This window comes from Engystomops pustulosus, chromosome 3 (assembly GCF_040894005.1).
Source record: "Engystomops pustulosus chromosome 3, aEngPut4.maternal, whole genome shotgun sequence".
Taxonomy (NCBI): Eukaryota; Metazoa; Chordata; class Amphibia; order Anura; family Leptodactylidae; genus Engystomops; species Engystomops pustulosus.
Genome location: NC_092413.1, coordinates 138,697,506 through 138,719,770, shown reverse-complemented (window position 1 = coordinate 138,719,770; position 22,265 = coordinate 138,697,506). Strand labels below are relative to the sequence as shown.

Sequence of the window (22,265 nt, the reverse complement as noted above, 5' to 3'; positions counted from 1 at the left end):
TCGCTCGAACACTGTGAGATACGCCTCCACGTCGTCGGTTGTCGCCATTTTTTGTAACGCCTTTTGTACTGCAGCCCGTGCGGAACGCTGGACAACCGGGTACCCTTGTAGACCAGTATGGGACCCCTCAGTAGTCGTCGCTCGCGGTGCTGCCATAATGCCAGAAAACTTCTCCATTATCAGCTGAAACATGGCTCGGGACTCTTCCTGCTGTTGCTGGAGCATGGCTTGCTGCTGGCGGGACCTCTCCTCCTGCTGCTGGAGCATGGCTTGCTGCAGCTGCCGATTAGCCAGGGACTCTTCCTGCTGCTGCTGCCGATTAGCTCTGGCCTCCTCTTGCAGGTATTTAATAAAGTCCTCCATCTTGGCTTTATCCTGCACTTTGCCTGCTGCTTTCACCCAGGCCATGCAATGTTGCAGGATGTAGCGAGCCTTTCAGGTGTATGTCTTTTTGAACTGCCCGCAATCCGAAGCACCATATGTGGAAGATTTGGCCCGGTAGAGACCGTGGTAGCGGGGTGCTGTGATGCAGTTCAAGACAGTGACACCAAGGTACAGTCCAAACAGGTCTCGCCTGCGTTTATTGCAGCAAAAATAAACCAGCCTTTACATTCAGGTATTTGAATAAACAAACAAAAACCTATCCGTCAGGGTACTAACTATACAAATAGTCCACTAACTCACACTATACAAAGCTCACGTGGCTGCTCCAGACACAGATGTCAGGGCTGTGTCCTCTCAGCCTCCTTCCACAGAGAGACAACACACTCAACTCTGCTGAGTCATTTTATGCAGGCTCATTAGTCTGCACCCATCACCTGTGTCCAAGGTGCTGGACAAACCCACCTCAGCACTAAGGCCTTGCATAGAAGCAAAACCTAGGGGAAACATACCGCCCATCCACAGTTAACCCCTTCAGTGTCTCACAATACATACTCCTAGTTATCAAGTTGAGGATTACCTTTAATCTGCAACTCCAAAATACAGGGTTATTAAAAGTGTTTTTAAACTCTGAAATTAAAAAGGGGTTAGAAAGCATGAATTATATTTGACAAAAGTTATACTAATGTTATACATAAATGTTTAATGCATTTAGTGGCGTAACTAGGAGAGACAGGGCCCCCTAGCAGGCTACTGCATGGGGCCCCCCTTCCCACTTAAAAATATACATATTAGTACACTCACACATGCGAGTTGTAATCACATATAAATACATTCATGTGCACATCACATATACACACACATACAGTGTCATATGCAACATGCTCACATACAGTGTATACAGACACCTTATACACATCACAGATACTGCATATATACATCACAGTATGTGTTATATACATGCTGGACAATGTGCAGGACAATATAGATATAATGGTGCACATCCATTCTTTATTGTGACAGGTCGGATGATGACTAAGGAAGACTCCTGAAACGCGTTGGTGTTTGCTATGGACTTTTTAATCTAAATGAAATAAAGAAGACTGGATTTTCACCATTTGATGCTGAGCCATTTTTTGCACTTGAATCTTCACAATTTGTGTCCGTGGTTGGCGGACTAGGCTAGTGGAGACTGGATTACAGACTACATGTCCAGGTGTGTGAGCACTTATACCGGTTACCCTTTCATTATAGTAGTTATATTCTTGTCCATAGTGGGCGGTATTGTAGCAGTTATATTATTCTTGTACTTAGGTGGCTGTATTATAGTAGTTACATTATTGTACACAAGGGGCAGTATTATCGTAGTTATATTCTTGTACTTAGGGGGCAGTATTATAGCAGTTATATTCTTCTACTTAGGGCGCAGTATTACAGTAGTTATATTCTTGTACATAGGGGGCAGAACTGCAGTTTTTGGCGCATCTAGGGTTTTGGTTAATAGTGTGGCCCCCTGAACGGTAGAGGTATGACAATGCGGCCCTTGGACCCCAAAAGGTTGTGCACCCCTGACCTGGGGGATACTGTGATACTGTAGAATTCATCTTTTAACTTGTGTATGGTTATCTTGACATTTAGACACAAGAGACAGTGGCCTGCAGTTTCAAGGAGACAGGCAAGACTTGGTCAGCAGGGAAGGTATGCAGTACCAGGCCAGGCATGTGGTGCCAAGTGGACAGGCAAATATGTGTTCAGTACTACGGTTCAGTTTCAAGAGCAGCCTGTTTGGCACAAAAAAAGCATCTAAGGGAGTGTGGGAACGTGAGAGTGTGCATTTATCTTAGTGTTATTTACGATATCATCTAAAGATTTAGAGACTTAAGGAGGTAACTTTTATCTAATATTTTTTTACTTTTTCTATAAATTGTAACTTAAAGGACACCTGTCATCAGGTCTTTGTCACTATTTCTGTCACCTCTACTTGTTGGAGCAGCTCACAAGGATTCCATCGCAGCCTTTATCTAGTCACTTCATACATTAAATCATTATACAATCATCTTTTCTTTATTATGTAAATGAGGCTGGACACATGGTCAGAGGTAGTGATGTCATTCATGTTACCCCTCCCCTCTCCTCCTCTGCTCATGTCTGTGTGTAATGTAAAGCAAAGCATTGCTAGGGTTTGTGCTTTATCTGCTGACCTGCTCTCCCCCCTAATACACATGTGTGAAACACAGACATAAGCTACACCAGTACCTGACATGTTCTGCTATAACATGGCTGCCTGGAGCTGTTGTATCTCTCCTATACACACAGGCTGCAGGGGGCGCCAGCACCAGGAAGCACATGGAGGAGCCATCACATCATTATACCTCACATCATTATACAGGCTGTCAGTCAAGCACTGGGGGGTGTGGCTGTGCCTCCAACTCATGAATAAGATGGACATCTTGAATATGATAATGACTCATTGGACATCTCACAGGTCATTTGCATACAGCTTTAGGACCTCATTGCTTAAGTTTACAGGCATGTAGAGAGACAATGAAGGGATAGAGGCAATGCTTTCTAATGGCAGTTTATAAAAATATATTTAGTTTAGGGGATTAATTTGCCTAAACTAATTGAAATCTTTAATTTAAACTTTTAATTTAAACTTTTATAGCAAAGTTTTTTTTTCCTGATCCAGATGCAATGCAGCGCAATGGAATCCACTTTCACATGGATTTGGGAGCCTCAGAATAAGGCCTCGTACATGTGATCCTGTGCTTTGGCCATGAGCTAGCCGCACAAACAAAATGTACCGACTGCCTGCACCGCAAAAGATAAGACAGGTCCTATTCCTGTCTGTTTTTGCTTCCCGGGCAGTAAGTTTCTATAAACATCAGCGGGGAAGTGACCCACTGATTGTCACCCACAAAATGGACACGTTCATTTAGCTAACTGAGTGACATATAGAAAGATGAGTAGAGAGAAGACTTGTAGTGAATTTGGATAGAAGAGGCACTGAGAATAAGTACCAACCTACTAGAGATGTGCTCTGACTAAGCCGTGTGCCATTCTGTAGAAAAAATCCAAAATTGAAAACAAAATCTCAGGCACCGTCTTTTTCTTAAATGGATACTTATCAATTGAGTATGCTGGTAGCAAATTACCGTATATACTCGCGTATAAGCCGAGTTTTTCAGCACAAAAAATGTGCTGAAAAACCCTAACTCCGTTGCAGGCATCGTGACATCAGCCGACGCATGTCATTGGGGCAAAAACATTTTTTAAATGGAGCTACAATTGTAAAATATACAGTTCCAACTTACAAACAATCCCGGAGACTGCCTGTACTCGCCCAGCTATCGTGGTATTGGTGTACTTCTAAATACCTTAATAAAGTGAAAACTGGTACATATAAAATCAGAAATAATGCATACATTGCAATACAACACACTTGAACACATATCACTAATGTTTATGGTAAAATACCAATTTATGTTAAATATGTAAAAAAAGGTAAATGATTGCCTTGGCCTAGGGGCAACCCTATAGCAATGTAACGCTATAACAATGTCTCAAATACACCGAAATCCCTTCTGGATGGAGAACAATGGTAATCAGTGTCCACCTATTCAGACTGGGAAGTGTTCCGTTATAGATATGGTGTCATCTGAAAATTAGGTTATATAGTAGCACTACGATTACCCTATACCTGTAGTTACCCTGCTACAATCAGAAAGGTGCTGGTAGGGGTACATACAGTGCAATTTATCAAAAAGATTGTATATACCATTGTTTTCATGATGCATTTTGTTAACTAATGTTCATAAAGCTAAGGCAGTGGTGGCGAACCTATGGCACGGGTGCCAGAGGTGGCACTCAGAGCCCTTTCTGTGGGCACTCAGGCCATCACCAGAGATGACTCCAGGTATCTTCCTGCAGTCCCAGACAGCCCAGGACTTGCTGTACACAGAGCTATTATAAAGTGACAGGACTACCTGGGACTACCGGAGCAGTGGGAAGGTGTGGACAGATCTGGATTATCATTGTAGCTCCTGCTCCGGCCCTGACAATTCTTCCTGTTTATGGGACCCTGGAGGGAAGCTACAATGATCATCCAAATTTCTTCTATTATCTGCTTTATTAGTGTCTTCAGGGAACTGATATGAATGACAACTGTGACAGAGAAGGGAGTATAAATCACATATTACATTTCTGTGCTGGCACTTTGCCATAAATAAGTGGGACTTGGTTGTAGTTTGGGCACTCGGTCTCTAAAAGGTTCACCACCACTGAGCTAAGGCCTTTACAATACAGTTATAGTGATACTGAGAGCAAATTACTTATATTACACAATACACTTATTAGGTGACTGCTAAAGGCAATTTCACACACTGAATTTAATTTAGGGGACTTTTCCGTTTTTGGAAAAGCGTGTGTCATTTTCTTTTTTACACTTCCTTACACCTTATACATTGTGCTGCTACATAACATGCAATTCCCAGGCTTGTTCCTTTGATCCCTGTATTCATTTGAAAAGACTACCCCCATAAATTACCAATTTCTATGCAATTTCAGCTGGTTTTCTCAAAGAGCTTTTACATGTACCTAGTTATTTTAGAAATCATATTTTCTCACCCTGTTCTTTGTTAGGGCTAGCTGTCAGCAGTGCTTTGAAAACCAGCTTTTCTTCAGCTGTATATATGATTCCTATTATTGATCTTAACCTTTGACCCTGAGATTCTAAAACATGTTTGAATACTTTAACCGGTATACTGGCCATCAAAGCTGTTGTTCTCTGTGAGTCAAACTCTTCAGGTTCAGAGAGGGGATTTTACCATCACATACATATTTGGCATATTCAAAGATAAATTAGTAGTGAGAAATGTTGCTGCGTGAAGTTAATGAAACCATCAATCCATTACCAGAAAGAAATGTCTGTTTCTATTTTCCCAGGACTTAATCTTGTACTAGTTTTGGTGTCTTTTAGTGGTAGTATCTTGGCTCCAGATCACTCCCTGTCCTTTTATTTCAGGTCAAATTGATATTGGTCTTTGAACTTGAAAATGTTTGTTTGGAAGTGAACTTTGATGCCTCGTGAATGTGCACATACAAGTTTTTTAATGTCATGAGACACATATCATACAGTATGTATTTTTCCCCATGACAATACAATATATTTTTATCATATTTTTCAGGAGGGAAGCATTGAACAATTGAAAAGTTGGAAGAAATAATCCAGAATACAAGAATGTTCAATGTAACTGTCACAAAGGCCAAATGGAATGGTAAAATACACTATTTGTTCTTTAATAGAATTGCATTACATTTATATATGTATATATATAAAACAATATATTTTATCAATATGTCATTATAAAGTTTTTAAAATCATGACTGACTTTATACATGTCTGATGGGTATTAGAGACAAGACCGAAGTGTTTTCATCAGTGACATTTTACAGAAGAGAAAGATGTAGTCGTCTTTGTAGAATACCCTCTGCAGTAAAACAAATATTGCGAATTGCTGTAGAATTAAATATAAACATGTAAAACAAAAAACCTGTTGTCAACATTCAACATTCTAGATCAATCATATTTCTTTATAGACAGACCGATACTGAATATAATGTTATAAAAGGTGCATAAGGTTTTCTAAAATCTTACCATAGATGTACAGTGACAAACAAGCGTGTAAAAATCTTTTGAACTTTTGACTTTCAGGTTCTTATCTTACCATCCACTAAAGTTTTGAACTCGAGACTACCATCATTTTCTAGACAATTGCTTTAGCTATCTCACATATAAATTTGACTTGCAACTATTTAACATATGCCTAGTTATACTGATTCTTCCCATGTAACAGATTTTTAATATTCTATTACTTTTATTATTGTTATTATTGTAATCTACCTTTGGCTTTGAACACAGCATGAATCCTTCTAGGCATGTTAATCAGATTCAAGCACATCTCAAGCAAAGTTTGATCCCAGGTCTCTTCTACACTTTCCCAATGATGGTGCTTTTTTCAACTCTACCTACAAGTGTTAGTTGTCTAGGGACAGTGTGGGTTAATTCAGCAATTCTACTTCATTGTCATTGAACCGTTTCCTTGCCAATCATAATTAAAGGGGTATTCTCATCTGGGCATTTACATTAAAATAAATTCATTTGCCTTATGTAAACATTTCTTCAATTGGATGTTAATAAAAAAAAATGTTCCTGTGTGAAGATAATTTCTCATAAATGTAGCCATGTTGTCCCTTAGAAACCAGATAGCTTCCTCGGATACGACCACGTCACACTCTGGCAGCGGTGGCCAGACTTGCGCTATAGAGTCCAGCCGGACCACCAGGATTCAGCAATCATTACCACAGGACGGCTGTGCGACATGCAGTAACTCCCGGATATTTCATATGCAATAACCTTTTGTTTCTTTGTGCAATCCCTCCAGCAGAGGTGGCCATATCCGAGGAAGCTATCTCGTTTCTAAGGGACCATATGACTACATTTATGGGAAATTTTCTTCACACAGGAACATTTTTTTTAATAACATCCAATTGAAGAAATGTTTACATATGGCAAATTAATGAAACTGAATGTGAATGCCCAGATGAGAATACCCCTTTAATGCTTCTGGTTGTTGTCCTGCTGGAACATCCTGTCATATTTTTCATACCCATAGTTCTGTATGCAGAACTCCTATTGTAGGATACTCGCATATAGCTCAGTAAAGAGACTCCCATCAATCCTGATCATGTACCCAATGCCTTTGGCTGTGAAATAATACCAAATCAACAGGGTTCCCTCATTGAACCTGACAGTTACTTCAATATCTTGATCTGTTATTCATCTTTTCTTTTGAATATTCAAGACCCGTTAAAACCCAGTCTATCTTGCCACTCCAAACTCTGTGTTCAATCTTCTTTATGGCTGCTCCTCTATTCAGACCAGTGACCTTTCACTTAGGAATCAAGCTAATGATACACTGAGGTATAAGGGAATGCAAGAACAGGTTGTAATTTGTTGCATACAAGAAGAAAAAGATTGTTCCACCGTGATGGGCTAAATAATAACAATGCATTTACTTGCCAAATGTCACGGGTGCTGCTGCGACCCATCGCCCGGGTCGCAGGCGCACCCGTGCCCTATCTCAGCTGCACCGGTCCCCCGGCAAGTCACTCGCCGCGATCCAGCGGCGGCTCTGGCAGCACAGCGCGCACGCCCCCGTCTCCTAGAGTGGGCATGCCACCTTCAGTAAATTTAAAGGGCCAGCGTGCCATTAATTGGCGCTGCCCAATTTCTGGAAAAGTACTTAATCCTACCTCTTCCTACACTTCTTGACGGATCTTTTTGCTTATGCCATTGAGAAAGCTTCCTTGCGACAATTCCTGAGTATTCCTGCATTACATTGTGTTCCTGCTCCTGAGTCCTGTGTTGCTGTGTTGCCATGTTCCTGTGTTACCAGAGTCCCTCCGTGTTCCTGTGTTACCAGAGTCCCTCCGTGTTCCTGTGTTACCAGAGTCCCTCCGTGTTCCTGTGTTACCAGAGTCCCTCCGTGTTCCTGTGTTATCAGAGTCCCTCCGTGTTCCTGTGTTACCAGAGTCCCTCCGTGTTCCTGTGTTACCAGAGTCCCTCCGTGTTCCTGTGTTACCAGAGTCCCTCCGTGTTCCTGTGTTACCAGAGTCCCTCCGTGTTCCTGTGTTACCAGAGTCCCTGCGTGTTCCTGTGTTACCAGCGTCCCTGCGTGTTCCTGTGTTACCAGAGTCCCTGCGTGTTCCTGTGTTACCAGAGTCCCTGCGTGTTCCTGTGTTACCAGAGTCCCTGCGTGTTCCTGTGTTACCAGAGTCCCTGCGTGTTCCTGTGTTACCAGAGTCCCTGCGTGTTCCTGTGTTACCAGAGTCCCTGCGTGTTCCTGTGTTACCAGAGTCCCTGCGTGTTCCTGTGTTACCAGAGTCCCTGCGTGTTCCTGTGTTACCAGAGTCCCTGCGTGTTCCTGTGTTACCAGAGTTCCTCCATTGCTGTGTTCCTGTCTCCCGAGTGCCTGAGTTCCCATTCCCATCTGCCTGACCTCCCGTTGCTGACCCCGGATAGGACTTGACCTTGCATCTTTGCCGCCTGCCCTGACACTGTGTCTGGACCCGACCACGAGACTGTCTTCCATCAAGGTACCTCGACCTCGGCTGCCACTGCGGGCTAGTCGCACATGTGGAACGACCTGGTGGCACCCTGCTGCAGCAAGACCATCCCGCTTTGCGGCAGGCTCTGGTGAATACCAGTTGCCACTTAGATTCAGGTCACAGGAGTCGCCTAGTACCACCTTCCATGGTGGTCCAGAGGGTTCACTGAACCCGAACCCTGACACCAAGCAACTGCATAACTAAGCATTTGCTAAATAGTTGCAAATCCAACTTCTTTATGTGATAACCAAGAGGATTTTCTATAAAAGTATGGCAGGCTCTTTGTAAGTTGTAGTGGATGCTGAGATATGGAGCCAAAAAGTCACAACTTTAAAACATTTTACCCTTGTCACATTAGGTTTAAAGGATTAAGTATTTAAGTAACCCTCATTTGGTAAAGACATTATTCGATTTTTTTTTTTTTTAATTATCTATGGTACAAACACTAGAACAAGAAAATGCATAAGAGAAGGCTTAAATTAAATATTGAAATTATGTATCATCAAATTAACTTCATTCTAATAAGTGACCATTATCATTATTGGAAGCTTAAAGGGGTTGTCCGATACTGTATAGAATAAAGCAATGGTGGCCGGGAGGGGGCTGCTTAAAAAAATAAACATTTACTTACGTCCCAACTCTTTCCTGGCATCCCGCGATGCCATCGCTCCAGGCCGTGCAGCATGTAAACAAACAGAGGCACGGAAGCCACCCTGCATCCAGCTTCTGGCCGGCAGAGGTGGCTGGCCATGACCATCTGCCCCGCATATACAACGCTCGAAATAGCGACGCATGGGCGTAGAAGCGGAATGTGACTCTGTTTTTTTATCTGAGGCACGGACCAGAGCTATGGCATTGCAGGATGTCGGGAGGACGCTGGGATGTAAGTAAATGTTTATTTTTTAAGCAGCCCCCTCCCGGCCACCATTTTTTTTTATACAGTCTCGGACAACCCCTTTTATTGCCTTAAAGAGTTAACCATACATATTTTTATACAAAAGTAATTTTATCCTTATTTTATGTTATCTGCTGGGCATTTTTATTAAGTGTATTACTATAACATATCCCATAAGTTAAATAAGTTAACTTAAATGAACTCTGCACCCTTCCGGCTAATAAGAAGAAAATTACATACTTCATTGTTATTGTAAAATTCAGTGCCAAAATCAAGGTTTGCCCTTTTTATTTTAATGCAAGGTAAATGCTAGACAAACACAACTTTTATTTCAGAGATTAGGCAGGGAATACAAAGCTGTGTATGACAAGCAAACCAACCCAAAACTGTACTATTTCTATGTTATTATTATCATTGCATAGGATTAGCCATCGTGCATAGGATTAGCCATGTTTTACTTTTTTTTTTTTTCAATTTTAACTCCTTAAGGACGTAGCCAGTTTATGGCTTAAGGCTCAGCCACGTTTTTTGTATTTTGACATGTGTCGCTTCGATTTTCGGGTTCAATAATTATATGCTTTTATTCTATGGGTTGTTACGGACGCGTTGATACTATGTGGGGTTTGTGTTATGATTTAGACTTTTTTTAAGCATTATGTGTATCTTTATATGTTATGGGGCATTATATACTTATTACTTTATTTTTTATTGAATAACATTTTTTTTTAACTTTTTTACTATTTCCACCCTGGGACATGAACAAGCAATCTGATTGCTTGTTCATGATAATACTCTGCAATACTGATGTATTGCAGGGTATTAACTGTGTCAGCCATAGCAACAATCAGTTCCCCCCGAAGACGGTGCGGAAGGGGGTGGTTGATTGTCGGGGAAAGACCTCCCAAAGGTATGTTAAATGCCGCGGTTAACCCGACCCTGTTTTTCATGTGACTGCCGGGTCTATAGAGCTCCTAAATTCACTGCATAGCGATACTTCAACTTATACTGTTAGGCCTCATTCACATGGCTGTTGGGGGACGTATATATGGCGACGTGTATACATCGGATATACGTCCCCCATAGGCCGGCAATGGGCACGCTGCGCCGTATGTAGCGCTACGGTGCAGTACACGTGTGGCACCGTACCGTAGCAGTGAAAAGATAGGACATGTCCTATCTTTTCTGGGAATACGGCGACATGCCCCATGTTAATCTATGGAGAGGGGCAGGGGTGTGTCCTCTCCCAAGCGCCGCCCTGTGCCCACCGTGCCACGTTACGGCAGGCACACATTGTGTATGAATGTAGCCTTAGATAATTTTTTCCACCCATATGAATTTGATTAACCCCTTAACGCTCAGCGTCCGATATATCGGACGCTGAGCTCAATGACTTAGCGCTCAGCGTCCGATATATCGGACGCTGAGCCCATGCCGGTTCAGCTCAAGATCTGAGCCGAACCGGCATCGGGAAACACGGGGTGCCGGCTGTGACTGATAGCCGGCACCCCAGTGTAACACCCGCGATCGGAGTTGACTCCGATCGCGGGTGCTTAACCCGTTAAATGCCGCGGTCAGCGCGACCGCGGCATCTAACATGCCTCTGGGGGGTCTTTCCCCCACGATCGGCCCCCCCGAACCGTTTTCGGGGGGCGCCGATCGTTGCTATAGCAACTCTGGGGTCCGATCTGGACCCCAGAGTTACCTGCAAGAATTGCCGGTAAGATGGCGTCTGTGACGTCATCTTACTGGCACAGTGCCAGCCTATGCAAGTGTATAGGCTGACACTGATAATACTCTGCAATACATGAGTATTGCAGAATATTATCATGAAGAAGCAATCAGAAGATTGCTCCTTCATGTCCCATGGTATAAAAGTGAAAAAGTAAAAAAAAAAATGTTATTCAATAAAAAAATAAAGTAATAAATCACTAAAAATGCCCAAAACCCCCAAAACATATAAAGAGACATATAACTAAAAAAAAAGTCTAAATCATAACACAAACCCCACATATATAGTATCACCGCGTCCGTAACAACCCGTAGAATAAAAGTAATTCATTATTGAACCCCCACGATAAACGCCGTAAAAAAAGCTGCTATAAACCTTCCAAAAATTATGATTTTTAGCTATTCAATCCCACAAAAAATGCTATAAAATGTGATCAAAAAACCATGTGTACTCCGACATGATACTGGTGTAAAGTACAACATGTCCCGCAAAAAATAAGCCATCAACCAGCTCCGTAGCCAAAAAAGTAACAATGTTATGCCACTTGGAAGACGGCAATACATAAATGATAGATTTTTCCCCACATTAGGGTTTTGTTCTACAAATTTAGTAAAACGTAAGAAAATATATTCAAGTCTGGTATCCCCGTAATCGTATCGACCCATAGAATAAAGATAACATGATTATTAGTCTATACGGTGAACACCAAAAAAAAAGAGTAAAAAATCCAGTACAGAATTGATGCTTTTCTACTCCTGCCCTCAAAAAAAGTTCCTAAATTTTCAACAATAGGTGATACCAACCCCAAAATGGTAACAATGGAAAAAGCATCTCATCGCGCAAAAAAAATGGCATCACATGGCCCAAATAACGAAAAAGCGAAAATTTTATAGCCTTCAAAAGGGGCCAATGAGGAAACTAAAATCCTGGCAGCTGCAGGGTGCTCCTTCCCTTCTGCGCCTCGCTGTGCCCCCATAACACAAGTAACGGCCACATGTGGGGGGTCTTTGTACTCAGGAGAAATTGCAGAACAAATTGTATGGTGGGTTTTCTCTTTTTATATTTTGGAAATGTGTAAATTTTAGTGCTAAATGAACGTATAAGGGAACAATTTGACCATTCTAAATTTCACCTCCATTTTGATTCAATTACTATGAAGATCTCAAGGGGTTAACAATCTTCGTAAAAGCGGTTTCTGATAGCTTGAGGGGTGCAGATTTGAAAATGGGTAGATTATATAGGGGGTTTTGATGCTAAATATGTAAAATTTCATTCAAAACTGTATTTATCCCCAAAATAGTCAATTCTGAAAATCTGGAAAAGCGCTATTCGATTTGTAAGCCGCGTGACATCAAAATAAATTATCCAGACATTTCAGAAATTATGAAAATGTAAAGTAGACAAATGGGAAATGTTATTCAGCAACTTATTTAGGTGGTAAATCTATCTGCCTGAAAACGCAATGATTTTGAATTTCGAAAATGGCAAATTTTTCAAAAAATTTATCATATTTTCTTTTTTTTTGTAAATAAACGCAAAACTTATCAGCCAAAATTTACCACTAAAATGAAGTACAACATGTGGGGAAAAAACAATCTCAGAATCGTTTTGATAAGTAACAGTGTTCAAAAGTTATAACCATATAAAGCGACGCAGGTCAGAATCCAAAAAATCGGGCTGAGCCTTAAGCTACAAAATGGCTGCGTCCTTAAGGGGTTAAAAAGGTTTTACAGTTTTCAAAATAGAATCAATAACAACGTCAGCTCAGCTTACAAAAATTACACCTTACCCAGCCCAGTCACCAAAGTATTCATTCAAATAAACCCTCAGAACTTGTACTCGATCCTGACCACCCAATGATGAAAGACATTAGAGAGAGAAATAGAAAGTAATGTCTTGAGTCTGCAGCAATTTGTATGAAGGTTGGAACAGGGATATTTTATAATTGTAACTCCAGAAAAAAATTTTTTGTTTCTGTGACATTTGGATTTTCAAAATTATGTGCGGTCATGGGAACAAGGATTATCAATAAAACTTTACAGACACCTTACAGCTAATCATTGCAGCCTGGGACTAAAGTAAAGCATCCAGAGTGCTGCCCTAGAGGTCACAGTGGGCACAGAGGTCTGTCTGTAACTAGGGGTCATCTCTAAGTCGGGTGTCCTTAACTGTATACAGGCAGTCCCGACTTAAGAACACCCGACTTACAGACGACCCCTAGTTACAAATGGACCTCTAGATGTTGGTAACTTACTGTACTTTTGCCTTGGGCTACAATAAACAGCTGTAACAGTTATCAGAGGTATCTTTAATAAAGCTTTATTGTTAATCCTGGTTCTGATGACAATCCAACATTTTTAAAATCCAATAGTTTGGCTGGGGCTACAATTATAAAACATACAGTTCCGACTTACATACAAATTCAATAATTTAACTTCCGTAACAGAATTATAATATTTTAAAGGGAACCTGTTGTCAGAAATTGGCCTAAAATCTAATAGCAGTATGTTGTCAAGCAGCTGAACAGCTTCCAGATGAGGTTTCTTTTATGGCCCAGCTTGGTGGCATTATCCATAAAATCAACTTTAAAGGGAGATGTTAATTGGTTTTATCAAGTCAGAGAGTTTAACATTGAAGCTTTCCCTGCCTCTGAACACCTCCTCCCCTGTTATTGGCAATATGCAGTGGACTTCAGGAGATTTGGTCAATGATATCCCTTAACCCAGGACCATAATTACAGCGAAGGGGGCGTTCTAAGGCAGGGAAAGCTTAAAGAGAACCCGTCAGGCAAATTAACCCCCTAAACTAAATATATTTTCATAAACTGCCATTAGAAAGCATTGCCTCTATCCCTTCAATGTCTCTCTACATGGCTGTAAACTTAAGCAATGAGGTGCTAAAGCTTTATGCAAATGACCTGTGAGATGTCCAATGAGTCATTATCATATTCAAGCTGTCCAGCTTATTGAGTGGGTGGCACAGCCCACCCCTCCCCCCTCTCCCGAGCTTGACCGACAGTCTGTATAATAGTGTGAGGTAATTGTGTAATGGCTCCTCCATGTGCTTCCTGGTGCTGGCGCCCCCTGCAGCCTGTGTGTATGAGATACTCCTATACACATGACTGACAGCCTGTATAATGATGTGAGTTATAATGGTATAATGGCTCCTCCATGTGCTTCCTGGTGCTGGCGGCCACACCCCCTGCAGCCTGTGTGTGTATAGGAGAGATACAACAGCTCCAGGCAGCCATATTATGGCAGAACATATCAGATTCACGTATTTTGTATTAGGAGGGAGAGCATGTCAGCAGGTAAAGCACAGACACCAGCAATGCATTACTATACATTACACACAGACATAAGCAGGGGGAGGAGAGGGGAGGGGTAACAGGAGTGACATCACTGCCTCTGACCATGTGATTAGCCTCATTTACATAATAAAGAATAGATGATTTTATAATTATAAATGTATGAATTGACTAGATAAAGGCTGGGATGGAATCCTTGTGAGCTGCTCCAACAGGTAGAGGTGACAGAAATAGTGACAGAGACCTGATGACACGTGTCCTTTAACTTTAGAGTTAAATTCTCTGCCTCCTTGACTTCATAAAACCAATTTACTTCTAACTTCAAAATTGATTTTCTGGATGCTGCCACAACACCTGACCATGGAAGAAACATCAACTAGAAGCTGCTCAGCTGCTTCACAACATATTTGTAGTGGGTTATTATGCCAATTTCTGAATACTGATAAGAGAGCAGTATAATTTTATAACATATTTGGGAGAATTAATTTATTTAGGGGGCTATAATACCTATTTTTCTCTGTTAAAAACCAAGGAAAAATTGGGCATAATAAAATATAACTTTTACTCACTCATTTAAAATCAGGGGATACTATATACAGTATAATGTACTTCAGCCTTGTGCTGAATCTGGGCTCTCCATCAGGTTGAAGTTATCACATTATACTGTATATAGTATCCCCGGATTTTAAATTAGTGAATAACAGTTATATTTTATTATGTCCCGTTTTTCTTTTATTCAGTGAATACTGTGGGTCAAATTTATCATTCTGTCGAGGCAGTTATTTTAAATACAAAAAGTGTCTTTGGATCTTGCACATGCATTTGTTTGCTCCATTTTTCTGTCATGGTTGCATTTTGTCCGACACTAATGAAAACTGTACCCCTACAGGGGGGTGGTGGGGCTTATTTTGTGGCACATTTATTAATGGAATGGGACACAATTCTGTCGCAACAGCATGAAGCAAAGTACCAAGAAAAATGTACAGCTGTATTGCATCCTGAAAACAGACTGGATTTACAAAGAGAGTTCAACACTATTGGATTATCTTGCGCAAAATGCACTAAGGCAGAAGGCACCAGTTTTCATATATCTGGGCCAATATTTATAATATTATAATGGGGGCTCTTGATTACTAGTGTGTAATAAATTAAAATACAAAATGCCCCTAAGTTAGTAATTGTATTTTATTATTATTAATTAGATGTCCTGTGATTTATAATTTACTTACGAGGGGCACTGCATAAAATAAAAGTATTTAATCGGTCCTAAATGTATTTGTGGGGAACACAGCGTGGTCAGTTGTGGTGTGAGGGGGAAGCATTATTTAGGGGCACAGTATGTTTATACATGTAGCAGTGATAAGTAACAGACAGGCAAAGTCACTATGTTCTGTACCCAACGGTGAAGCCGTGTCTTATCTGCACTGTAGTCACTGAGTAACCTGCACACTGGTAATGTGCACTGGGGGCAGTTGCATTTGCTATCATTAACAATATAGTCATGGCCAAAAGTTTTGAGAATGATGCAAATGTTAATTTTTACAAACTCTACTGGTTTGTTGACTCTACTGGTCATCAGGTTTTATATAGGAAATTTGTATATACTCCGGAATGTTATAAAGAGTGATCAGCTCAGGGCCGCATCTGCCATGAGGCGAGATGAAAATCTCGCCTCAGGCGGCAGATTGCGGGTCCCTGTACAGGGCGGCGAAATTCGCCGCTCTAAAGTGGGCGATTCGGGCGTCCATTAACGCCCGAATCGTCCACCAGCTAAATAAATCGCGCCTGTCTCTTTAAGACACAGGCGCGATTTATATGCGGAGCGGCGCAGCGCCTTTCCGGCTGCTGCGTCGCTCCGTTCTAATCAGTGACACAGGCGTCATGACGTCACGACGTCACGACGCCTGTGTCACTGCGCGGAGCCGCAGCTCACAGGAGAGCCGCGTGAAGACCGGAGCCGCGCGCCGAGGGAGCAGCTGCCTGCAGGTGAGTAGGATTTTATTATTTTTCATGCACTTTCATTAATTCTAATCTGGCTGATAAGGGGGAATGGGGGCCAAAATTGTCATATGCTGTGTGTGTGTGTGGGGGGGGGGGGGTCGCATACGTGGCCATACTTGTTTTATACTGTGTGTGTGTGTGGGGGGGGGGGGCTGTATACATTATATGGGGCCATAATTGTCATATACTAGGGGGTGCTGTATGCATTATATGTGGCCATATTTGTTTTATACTGTGTGGGGGGTATATATTATATGGGGCCATAATTGTCATATACTGGGGGGGTGCTGTTTACATTATATGTGGCCATAATTGTTTTATACTGTGTGGGGGGGTATATATTATATGGGGCCATAATTGTCATATACTGGGGGGGGGTGCTGTTTACATTATATGTGGCCATAATTGTTTTATACTGGGGGGGGGGGGGGTTGATATATTATATGTGGCCACAATTGTTTTAAGCTGTGTGTGTGTGTGTGGGGGGGGGGGTTAATATATTATATGGGGCCATAATTGTTTTATATTGTGGGGGGGGGGGGTTTGATATATTATATGGGGCCATAACTGTTTTATACTGTCGGGGGGGTTTGATATATTTATTTATATGGGGCCAGATTTCAGCTGGGGGGTAAACAGTATATTACTAAGCTGGGGGGGGGGGCTGTATATGGGATACAGTATATTACTGAGCGGGGGAACTGTATATGCGATACTGTATATTACTAAGCTGGGGGGATGTATATTAGGGGGTGCTATATGATTACATTAATCAGGGTAGCACTGAATATAAAATCACACGTAACATAATAACAGGGTGGGATATATTAGTTATAGGATACAGTAGATTACTTTGCATAATTTAAACTAAATGTTAGGGGGGGGTCTGTATTAATAAATTGGGGGTGTTGTATATTGATTGCTGCTGTGCATGCTATAATTCCAGTAGAATATATATATATATAATGACGGGATGTTTTATATGTGTGGAGAGTGCGGTCAGTTGTGTTGTGAGGAGTATATATTATTCAGGAGCACAGTGTTGTTATCCAGGAGACTTTATACTGTAGGTGACTGTGGTATTTTTAGGGACGCCGGGTGGAGATGCTGCACGGAGCTGAAGATATCTGGCCATGAACTCAGCCGCGATACGTCATGGATTGGAGAACCCGGAATAAAGTCCCCCTGATGGAAGAGCTTGTCATCTATAAGGTACTAGATGTCACTAATAACTCCCAGAACCTGTAGTCAGTCACGCAGTGTCAGGGAGCTGTCTGTAGGGTTGTTAATTGTTAGTAAAGTTTTCAGCATTTACTTAACAGGGAGTGGGGGGGGGGGGGCAGCATTTTAATATTCGCCTCAGGCAGCAAATATGCTAGAATCGGCCCTGGATCAGCTTAACAGCTAATAATTGCAAAGTCAATATTTGCCTAAAAAATGAACTTTTTCCCCCAAAACACATTTCAACTTCATTGCAGGCCTGCCTTAAAAGGGGCAACTAACATCATTTCAATGATTTCTCCATTAACACAGGTGTGGGTGTTGATGAGGACAGGGCTGGAGATTAATCCAGGAGACTGGTGCTTGGCATCATTGTTTCTCTACTGTTAACTATGGTTATCTCTAAAGAAACATGTGCAGTCATCATTACACTGCACAAAACTGGCCTAACAGGGAAGAGTATCGCAGTTAGAAAGATTGTACCTCAGTCAACAATCTATCGCATCATCAAGGAATTCAAGGAAAGAGGTTCCATTTTTGCCCAAAAGGTGGCTGGGCGCCCAAGAAGGACCAGCAAGTCCCAGGACCCATTCTTAAAGGTGTATCAGCTTCAGGATCGGTCTACCAGCAGTGCAGAGCTTGCTCAGGAATGAGGAGCAGGCAGGTGTGAGTGCATCTGCACTCACTGTGAGGCGGAGACTCTTGGAGCAAGGCCTGGTGTCAAGGAGGTCAGCAAAGAAGCCACTTCTCCCCAGAAAAAAACATCAGGCTGATATTCTGCAAAAGGTACAGGGAGTGGACTGCTGAGGACTACGGTAAAGTCAATTTCTCTGATGAATCCCCTTTACGATTGTTTGGAACATATGGAAAACAGCTTGTTCGGAGAAGACAAGGTGAGCGGTACCACCAGTCTTGTCTCATGCCAACTATAAAGCATCCAGCAACCATTCATGTGTGGGGTTGCTTCTCAGCCAAGGGAATCTGCTCTCTCACAGTCTTGCCTAAAAACACATCCATGAATAAAGAATGGTACCAGAATGTCCTCCAAGAGCAACTGCTCCCAACCGTCCAAGAGCAGTTTGGTGATCAACAATGCCTTTTCCAGCATGATGGAGCACCTTGCCATAAAGCATATGTGATAACTAAATGGCTCAGGGGACAAAACATAGAGATTTTGGGTCCATGTCCTGGAAACTCCCCAGATCTTAATCCCATTGAGAACTTGTGGTCAATCCTCAAGAGACGGGTGGACAAACAAAAACCAACAAATTGTGACAAAATGCAAGCATTGATTGTGCAAGAATGGACTGCTATCAGTCAGGATTTGGTCCAGAAGTTGATTGAGAGCATGTCAGGGAGAATTGCAGAGATCCTGAAGAAGAAGGGTCAACACTGCAAATATTGACTTGCGGCATTAACTCATTCTGTCAATAAAAGCTTTTGTTACTAATAATAAGATGATTGCACTTGTATTTCTGTATGTGATAAAAACACCTGACAAACACACATAAAAACCAGAGGGCAACAGATCATGTGAAAATATAATATTTGTGTCATTCTCAAAACTTTTGGCCATGACTGTAGATGTGCATGAATTGAGGGTTCCCTTTTGTCATTCTTTCACTATTTTAAGGTAAAAAATAACACATACTGCTGCATTATTTTTTTTATTATAGCAGATGCATGATGTAAGCTAACTTTTCATGCATGCAAGTCTGTTGTAAATGGTGAGGGTCCCCATTAGAGATATTGCCCCAGGGCCCAGAGGACTCTTGTTACGCCACTGGTGACACTCATCACTAGTTGGCACTTTTGCTCGCACACTACCCTTTTTTTCTGCAGTAACTTTTTATACTGCTGTTTTCTCTTTTTTTTGCAAACACACAATCCATCTTGTGTATGCATTGCGACAGAGCACTGATCAGTGGTTGCTACTTTATCGTCGCTTTTGGTTTTTTGGTGTGAAAAAGGTGGGGTTTTCTTGTAGAGTTTGCACTCCCACAATCCATCTTGTGTGTTTGCACTGCCACAACTGATAGCTGATCAGCACTTGCTCCTTTTTTGTCGCTTTTTTGTTGTCAATTTTTTTTCCTGTAGTAAAAGTACTAGCGCTTTGAAAGACTACAGCGAGTGTAGAAAAAACGCCAGCCCACCCGTCTGATAGCACTCCTACGGAAAGACGGACCATTAGTAATTCCTCTGGTGTACTAGAAATAGTCCAGAAATGACCGCCAAGTAATTCCAAATAAAATATGTAGATGACCAGCAGTCACGAAGGAATCTGGAGTTCTCGTTTAAGGTGATGGGGCATATTTATCAGGACCTCTGCACCATGCCAGTGTCGCAGAGGCCCTTAAATAATTGCAAATGCTAGCTTGTTGCTAACACTTGCGATTATTTTGCCATCTTTGCCACCTGCACGCCAGTGGGGTATGAAGGGGCATTAAGGGGGGCGTGGCCGGCCGAGAGTGGGCAGGCACGGGGCGTTACTGTCCTCGCGCCCGCTCACTCGCTGTTGCCGGCAACTTTTCAAAAGTGTAGCAGGAAGCCTCTTGATGTATGCCGGTGCAAAAATGCAGCGTATGATTAATATGCCCCGATGTCTTTATTCGAATATAAAATACATAGGAGCAGATTTATCTAGTTGCTCGTGGCAACCAATCACAGCTTAGCTTTCATTTTACCAGTGCTTATGAATATTTTAAAGGAGAGCTGTGATAAGAACAACCTGACTGATTCGGACTAAGCGCGGGATTTAAAATTCAAATTGTGTCGCAAGACATGCACTCACATACACCGGGAAGAAGATGGTGAACTTTGGCGGACCTCTGCGGGGAAGCGGCACATGCAGGATATCGAGCGCATGATCTTAGTGAATCGCGCCGGACTTCATCCTAGTCGGACAACGCACCTCGGGGATGGAGAGTGCTGGTCCTCTATATATTTTATTTAAAAGTACTAGTGGTTACGGTTTATTGTTTCATAGCCCTGCATGTGGTAAAGCACAACATAAACACCCCCTTGAATAAAGTTTACACGTGTTGAAGCACAACATTTATTCCTAACCCCTTGATTAAAGTTTACATGCATTAAAGCTTAAAATTAGTCCCCCCCCCCCATACACCCCAATAAAAATGTCCCATTCATCTCATAGATCTTTTTCAGCAGTGGAGGCTCATGCCTTCCTTGCTGAGACTGATTCTGAAGGGGAGGATGCCCCAATCCTTTATTTTTCCTCCTCTGATGATAAGGAGCCCTCAAGAAAGTGCCCCAGGACCACTGAGCATGATCCCCAGCCCACAAATGTTTCTTCATGGACCCTACCCCTGAAAATTATGTGCCCCTAATTCCTGAGTTTGTGAGCAGCTCAGGAATTCATTTTTAACCCCTTAACGCTCTGCGCGCAGAGGTATAAGGATTGTATGAAGAGGGCTCACGGGCTTCCTTACTACGGTGGGGGTTTTTGCATTTTGCAGAAAACCCCCACCGCTAATAACCGCGGTCGGCAAAGTCACCGGCGGCGTTCAAAAGACAGTGGCGTGCGGGCGCCGCCATCTTTTGACACGAGGCTACATGGCTTCTGGAGATTCGTTACAATGAGCCAGTGGCTCATTGTAATGAATGTGCTGCAGAAATGCCATATATTGCAATACAGAAGTATTGCAGTATATGGTAGGAGTGATCTGACCATCTAGGGTTAATGTACCCTAGATGGTCTAAGAAATAGTGGGAAAAAAAAAGAAAAAAAAAAGTTTAAAAAATAAAAAAAATTAATAAAATATTAAAAATTCAAATCACCCCCCTTTCCCTAGAACTGATATAAAACATAATAAACAGTAAAAATCACAAACATATTAGGTATCGTCGCGTCCCAAAATGCCCAATCTATCAAAATATAAAAATGGTTACGGCCGGCGGTGACCTCCGAGGCGGGAAATGGCGCCCAAATGTCCGAAATGCGACTTTTACACCTTTTTACATCACATAAAAAATGAAATAAAAAATGATCAAAATGTCGCACAGACCTCAAAATGGTAGCAATGAAAACGCCTAATTTCGCAAAAAATTACACCTCACACATCTCCGTGCACCAAAGTATGAAAAAGTTATTAGCGTCAGAAGATGGCAAATTTTTTTTTTCTTTTTTGTACACATTCGTTTAATTTTTGAAAATGTATTAAAACACAATAAAACCTATATAAATTTGGTATCACCGCGATCGCACCGAACCAAAGAATAAAGCTGAGGCGTTATTTTGAGTGCACAATCAAAGTCGAAAAAACTGAGCCCACAAGAACGTGACGCACGTTTTTTTTCAATTTTTCCATATTTGGAATTTTTTTTCAGCTTTGCAGTACAGGGCATGTTAAAATAAATAACATTACGGGAAAGTAAAATTTGTTACGCACAAAATAAGCCGTCACACAGGTCTGTACACGTAAAAATTAAAAAGTTATGGATTTTTGAAGTTGGAGAGCGAGAAATGAGCGGAAAAACCCTGCGTCCTTAAGGGGTTAAACTGATGGCCTCACTGAAATAGAGTTTTTCAAAGTCTTTTTCTC

At 41.8% G+C, this 22,265-nt stretch overlaps 1 long non-coding RNA gene across 1 annotated transcript in view; it reads left to right on the top strand.

The window, feature by feature from the left end:
- The first annotated feature begins 480 nt into the window (after window positions 1-480).
- The window catches only part of LOC140121989 (uncharacterized), a 33,790-nt gene continuing 12,005 nt past the window's right edge, over window positions 481-22,265 (top strand). Inside the window, exons 1-3 of the long non-coding RNA XR_011854234.1 lie at window positions 481-552; window positions 1,405-1,597; window positions 5,568-5,657. This is a non-coding gene — a long non-coding RNA (uncharacterized lncRNA). The remainder of the gene's footprint in view (window positions 553-1,404; window positions 1,598-5,567; window positions 5,658-22,265) is intronic.